Source organism: Euprymna scolopes, chromosome 13, assembly GCF_053919585.1.
Source record: "Euprymna scolopes isolate OS-2025 chromosome 13, ASM5391958v1, whole genome shotgun sequence".
In the NCBI taxonomy this organism is placed as follows: Eukaryota; Metazoa; Mollusca; class Cephalopoda; order Sepiida; family Sepiolidae; genus Euprymna; species Euprymna scolopes.
Window position 1 is genome coordinate 121,181,235 of NC_136494.1, and position 7,500 is coordinate 121,188,734.

At 37.5% G+C, this 7,500-nt stretch overlaps 1 protein-coding gene and 1 pseudogene across 10 annotated transcripts in view; both read left to right on the top strand.

Annotated features, from left to right (window-relative positions):
* Positions 1 to 7,500, top strand: part of LOC145292174 (uncharacterized) — an 806,320-nt gene that overhangs the window by 178,426 nt on the left and 620,394 nt on the right. The window lies entirely within an intron of this gene.
* Positions 7,253 to 7,369, top strand: LOC145292432 (5S ribosomal RNA; annotated as a pseudogene).

Below are 7,500 nucleotides of genomic sequence, written 5' to 3' on the forward strand. Positions count from 1 at the left end.
CTTTCAATACTTTTATTGTTAACGAAATGGTTGGTGTTGGCCTTCGAAGTCTTGTAATAGATGGTAGTGTCGTCTGCGTATATGTCTAAAAATGCCATTAGAATGTGATTTGGGAGATGATTGATGAAAATAAAGAAGAGAGTTTGGCCTAGGATGGATCTTTGAGACACACGACACTTTGAGCATAAACCTATCGGAATGTGCATGGTTGCATAATATTGTAGTTGGGGAAACAAGAAACAGAATGGGAATTCCAAATCTTGCGGTTCGAGGAAAGAATCTATCAGAGTAGAAAGCTTTGCGGTAGATGGCACCGCGACTATGAAATTGGTCTGGTTTATTTACTTCGATGTGCACCAGAGCAGAAAGTTTGTCGGAGCACATCTCATTGAAGTATTTGTAAAACAAGCAAAGGGATGAAATATTGCGGTGATGGGGCGGAGGCTGGAGGTTTGTGTACAGTACGGGATCCATTAGATTAGCCTCTTTTTAAACCCGGGTTTAATAGAAAGATAACGAAAAACTAATGATTAGTATACTAGCCCGGAGGTGACAAAAATATTCCATGCATGAGTAGACGGTTGCTTTGTAGAAATATAGGATATTGGCAGGTGTGCGCAGTTTTCTAACACGGTACAGGGAGCCCACCTTTTTTTGTAGCAGTCTTGGCAGTATCTTTTATGTTTTTGTTCCAATTCATGTTACATGTGAATGTTAAACCGGTGAGTTTGACTGTTAGACTCTCTAGATTGTTCTTAGTCGTGGAAATCAGTGATCGAAATAGTTTCTTATAATTTGCCAAACATTTTTTGGGCAATAATTTCGATGCATATATCATTAATCGTTGTCTTGTTTATTTTCTCGATTGCATCATTTTGAAAACAAAGAATTAATATTTTACGATCAACAAACGAGAGTCTCATATCTCGAATTGCCCTTAAATTTGTAACAGGATTTATGAAAAATCGTTATGAAAGACTGACGACTGATTCCTTGTCTAAAAGAGCTAATTTTATTGGATGAAACTTCTATGCAAATGTGAATCTGAAGGTGAAATAAATGAAAACGCAAATCAAGGAAAAAAATAACATTTAGAATAAAAGAAAATGAAAAATGAAAAATTGTGTAAACACGGAAATTTAAATCAAATTATTAAAAAGTTTAAGTGAAATGCCATCAAGACAACCTTTTAATAATTACAAGAAACCTTCTCAACCATTAATTGCCATGGCTAATGATACACTACCTGAAAGTACTTCCCTCAAGCTCCTAACATTCATGAACAACATGAATTGGAACAAATATATTGCGCTAGTTGCCAAGGCTGATGCGAGGAAGATAGGTTCTCTCTACTGTGCTAAAAGGTTACTCATGCCTGAGAGTAACCTGTATCTCTACAAAGCTACTATTCGTCCGTGTATGGAGTATTGTTGAAACATCTGGGCTGGTGCATCTGCCACTAGTATTTCGCTCCTAGATAGGATTCAAAAAAGAGTCGCCAACCTAATAGGTCTCGTACTGTCGGCCAAACTCCAACCTCTGCCCCATCGTCGAAATGTGGCATTCATGTGCCTGTTTTACAAGTACTTTAATGGTAAGTGCTCGGACGAACTCAAAGCAAAGTGCTTTCCGACCCCCTGGAAGACCTCATCAGTTTGCCCTGTATTTAAGAATTCAGGTGATAAGTCATCTCCCTCTCAATACAGACCAATAAGTCTTCTCTGTGTTATGAGTAAGTTACTGGAATCAATATTAAATAGAGAAATAGTCAACCACCTCAGCAGGAATAACCCTCTTAGTGACACACAATATGGTTTCCGCTCTGCAAGATCTACCGCAGATGTGCTGACGGTTATATCCCACAGGATTAGTGAATCTCTTGACAAAGGCTTCCTTTCTAGGGCAATTGCTCTTGACATATCAAAGGCCTTTGACAAAGTATGGCATAAGGGTCTACTTCACAAGATTTCCAGCTACGGTATAACTGGAAATGTTTTCTCAATCATTAAATCATTTCTCTCCGATAGGCTCATAAGAGTAGTGGTAGATGGACAAAAATCGGAGGCCTGCAATATAAATGCTGGAGTCCCTCAGGGGTCAATCCTGGGCCCAACTCTCTTCCTGATCTACATCAATGACCTCCCTAAACACATACTTAAATCATTCGTTGACATCTATGCTGATGACACGACCATCTACAACACATCAAAGGCTGTAAATGACGAAGTTCTCTCGGATTCTCTCTCCTCTGATCTCGAGCGCGTGGTTCAGTGGGGGAAGATGTGGCTAGTTACCTTTAATGCATCCAAAACCAAACTCCTATCCTTACATCATCAACGCTCTGATCCCCAACTGGCATCAATTGTGATGGATGGCTCTCGTCTGGGTGAGGCCCCGTGTTTTGACAAGCTTCTGGGTTTGACCTTAACTCCTGATCTGAAATGGAACACGTACATCAAGTCTGTTGCCAAGGTCGCAGGAAAGATGGTGGGATCCTTCTACCGCTCCAGAAGATATCTCACTACTGATGCAATTCTCTATCTATATAAAAGCCAAGTACGGCCAAGGATGGAATACTGTTGCCATATCTGGGCAGGAGCTGCCAAAAACAGCCTATCATGCCTTGACAGAGTACAAAATAGACTTCGTGGTTTAGTGGGGGATGCCCTTTTCTCTACCCTGCAACCCCTCTCCCACAGAAGAGACGTTGCGAGCCTATCCTTGTTTTATCGTTATTTTCATGGCAGGTGCTCATCTGAACTCCAATCCCTGGTCCCCCCTCGCGAATCTTTCACGAAAAACACCCGTCTAGCTGAATCCACTGTGAAAAATTTCCCCCCACTCTATATCTGTGCCTAAATCAAAACGCGGATTTCATGAGCAAAGCTTCTTTCTTAGAACTGCACGCCTGTGGAACTCTGTTCCGTCTGCCTGCTTCCCTCCGGACTACAACTTGGATGTCTTCAAGTCTAATGTTAACAAATTCCTAATGAACCGCCCCCCTAATTAAACACTTAATAAAATCTCCTCACTAACGTGATGTACTTGCAATAACCCTTATCCCTGAGTGGCTTCCGGGCCTTGATAAGTGGTGATCACTGTGTAAAAAAAAAAAAAAGCACTATTTCTCCCCTCCCGATGTAAATACCTCCGACAAACCAGGCAAGCAACAAAATCCCACCCCTACACTGTAGAGATCCCTAAATGCCGTAAAGTATTGCAGTCAGATATCTTCTTCCCTCAAACTGGTCACTGCTTCCCCGACTGTACTGACATGCAGAAGTTCAAGTGTAATGTGAACAGACATCTCGCTGCCCAACTGCCTACATAGTCTCCCGGCAAACCTGGTCCCAATTATTAGCCTCTTACGACTTAATGGCACTGTGCCTTATTTGAGATGAATAAACAGTAAAAAAAAAATGAAATAGAAAAGCACACGTACGGAATAGAGTTATTTAATTCTCTATATTGGATTATGACAGGTTAGTTACATCTGCTGCTTTTTTTATCAGAAATCAGATTATATTTGGATCAGGTGACAAAATATCAAAAAATAGGATTCGCCATTTTGAATTTACTTACGCGAAGAACGACAATAACAAAATGTATTTTGTTTATAAGGTCATTTGTCAAAAAGTTGACCTTTGACCTTTCGGTAGGTTTTAGCTTTCTACCTGTGAGAACGTATGACTTTTATCATAATCATTTTGCGACCGTAATCAAGATAATGGAGTTCAGTAAACCCCGTAGCCTTTTTATGTGACTGTCAATGTGTGTGCACGCCAGCACGACACACACTGGAAATTAGGAGGACTGGCCTAGTCTTCTACCTACGTGTAGCTTTAGTAGTCCCAAATAATCACCCATCTGGTCCTGGCCAGGCTTAGCGTTGCTAAACTTCGTTTATCTGATGGGAACAGGTATTTCACAAGGGGGACTTTATTTGAGCATCATAATTAGTATTCGTTATGTCATCATATTTGACGTCCCAAGAGCTCTTCATAACAAATATTATTGTAATGAATACTTTTGGAGTCCTTGTGTATTTTGCTATCTTTAGCAGTGTGAACACTTAGCGTTTTATGATATCCGAACGTTTTATTTCAATTTTTGGTGCAATTTTGTCTAGTAATTTTGACGCCTATACGTGACTAAATCAACAGAGAGATATACATAAAAATCTTTAATTATAAATTACAGCGAAATGAAATACATTGGTATTATTTGGATTATTCAGACTACTCTCCTTATCTTGGTTGATATTCTCACAACGTTTCAGCCGATGTAATCTTCGACCTTCTTTACTTGCATCCTTTCGGTATTAGAAATCTAACAGTCGAATTCAGTACACATACACAGAATTTTGAATGTAGCACTTTATTTATTGACTCATTGCCCAACGGATAAAACTGATTAGTTGATATTTTCTGAGTTACAGTTTTTTGGAGGTTGAAGGTTCAATACTCAGTACAGACGATACTAAGAATACAATTATCAATAAACTTCTACCGATTTTGGTTGACAGAACGAGGGCAAGATATCTCCGGGATTAAATAAATGGTTCCGTCCGAAATGTCGTCAGATTCCCGAGTTCAACAAGACGGGGAGTTTGAAGGTCACATAGGCTGAAATGTGAGAATACAACTAGGTATGTGCAATTTGATGGTGAAAACTGATAAGGTTTATGATTTTGAAAGCTTCATTTTTTTATAAGCTTCCGATTACTTGTTGTGTTTGAAAGATTAAAGTCTAAATTTAATTCCTAAAAGGAAAAATGTATTTTTCGTCATGAAAAGCTTCGACAGCTCCGAAAATTCGAAAATTCAGCTAAATTTAAAAGCTAAATAAATTAATTGTAAAAATTCATTGAAAGATAAATATAAGTTTTCTGCAACTATTCTAAAGATAATTAGTGAAGCCTTAAGAGATTTAATATATAAAAAAAAATTACAAAAAAAAAATGCTTACTTATCCATGAAAGGCGAGTTTCTTAACAGAAACCGCCATCCCTGAATCAAAACAAACGAAAAGGCGACGCACAGAATTTCTATGGAAACCCAAAATGTCAAAAAGAACTCAATTTTATTTTTAAATTTCTAGAGAAATTGAAGCGTTACTTTCTATTTAATTTTTAACTATTATAAAAATATTCATTAATTTATGCAATCCATTTTGTTTTAATAAGAAGGAAGTTCGTATTTAATTAGAATATTTATGTACTTTTTTTACATGATGATTCGATTTATTCTTAATCGTTTTGTAATGATAAATTAAATTCATCCTTTTTAAAAGCGGATTTCGAATGTGTAAAAAAATCAATTAAAGTCACTGATTACACTGATAGCTTATTATACAATGAATAGATTAAAACAATTATTTAGTAATAATTGAATACAATGGAAATCCTATCTGTTTTTGATTTTTACAATGTTGCCCATCCGTATTTCTCCTAATTAACCGTCAGTAAAAAAAAAAAAAAATTAATTTTCTTTTATCAATCCTGGATCTCAGATTTTTTTGATTTTTTTCAATTTTTTTTTTTTCAATTTTATTTTTTTTTTCATGATTGAAAAACAATTCTTACGATTATTTTTACATGTGTATAAGAAAAATATAATATTATATGTGAAATTTTCGCGAGAAGTGTTATCATCCAAATAACATGAAATATTTTTTGCAATTATATTAATTTGTTGGTGAAAGTATTGAACAAACAATGCTTGATTCAATGATGATATCTGTTGCGGACCAGGATATAAATACCCTAACTCGCTACAAGAAAAAAAATAATAAAACGAATTGAATGAAGGAAACAAAGAACTCAAATGCTGGAATAAAATAAACATGTCGTTTATTTTCTGTTGAGAAATGAAAGTCTTGGATGTACACGTGTTCATTCGGCCGTTGACGACTACGCGTGGAAGGAAAGGGGAATGCAATAGAGAAACGCGAAGTGGCAAGCCGGCCTGTAGAAAGAGAGGGTTAAGCTCAGTAGAGAGTCGCGCACATGTCTGTGTTGATGGACCAAAGCCGAAGGGGAGATAGAGTGAGAAAGTCAATCCAGTTCATGGAGAGAGAAAGCGTATGAAGTGTACGTGCGCTTATCCCACATTACAGTAGCAGGGAAAGTGACGTTAGGGCGCGCGGTTGGTTCGTCGACTCAACAGGTCGAACGCTTGTCCGGGCGAAAAAGGGAAGTTGACAGGTTTTGTTGACTTTTATACTGGGGCTAGTGTTCTGACTGCGCATGTCTGGCTTTCACTTTAAAGGAAGTGACGTCACAGCTCGGGTGTGTGTGTGTGCACGTTAACGTGTGTGTGTATGCGCATGAATGTGAGTGTGTGTATGAGGATGTGTATATGCGTGCGTGTGTGCGTATGCGCGTGCGTACGTGTGGGTGTGTATATGTGAAGAAAAACATGTTCGAACATATCGATAGTTCAAAACATTATTTTTTCTTCAAGCCATATTGATTTCATTAACACGAATTTAAGGGATGTTTTTGTAAAATTTCTAAAACGCATATTTTTTATTTTAATTGTTAACATCTGCGTTTCTTTATTTTCTGTAAAGAAGCAAAAACAAATGCATGCGTTTTTAGTACTTAAAACTGTAACCTTAGTGAAGGAGTTTTGCTTAAATATAATAATTCATTTTCACTAAGATTTGAAAAAAAATGGGTTTATTACATTCTGTGATCGTTAATTAATACATATAGAAACTTACATTAGAATTGGTTGATTTTGTGAATTTTGGTGAAGTCTTGAGTGACAGGAGAGGGGTCAAAATTTTGGGGATCAGCCGTTTATTTTGCACGTACTTAATAACGTCCAAGATGAAAACAATGCTTCACATAATCGAAACGGTACAAATTATCAATGTAACAAAACGCGGACGCCAAATGACGTCATCGGTAAAAAACACGAAAAGAGAAATTAAATTAATAAATAAAATAAAATTAATTAATAATTAAATTTAAATCAATAAATTAGAAAAGAGAAAGGGAACGAACACGTTAAAGACATGGAGCACGTTTGAGATCACGTGAGGGCCGTGAATAACATTCGAGATCACGTGAGGGAGGTCACGAGTGTAACAATGATGAAATAAACGTCGTTGTTACAAAGAAAAGGTGAATTGAAGTTATTTCCTATTCTTTGTTTCCTCTGCGACTGAAACAACGCGTTGGTTACCGAACAATGTTACATCAATCCTCATCTAAAAAATTCCGAAAGACAGAAATAGTAATATAAAATACGGCATAATCACGTTGACACACCGGTTCCCGCTGGATCACCGAAATTAAGCAACGTTGAGCCTGGTCAGTACTAAATGGGTGACCATTTGGGACTTCCAGGTGCTGTATGTGCTCTCTGCTTATCTCGGCATTGTTTACAGTCGTCCTGGTCTTCTCCTTGCCACTGGACCCAAACAGTGTCGATTCAGGAGAGGTGTGGTTTGAGATTGCGCGACCCTTGCCTCACAATTACACGTGCAACT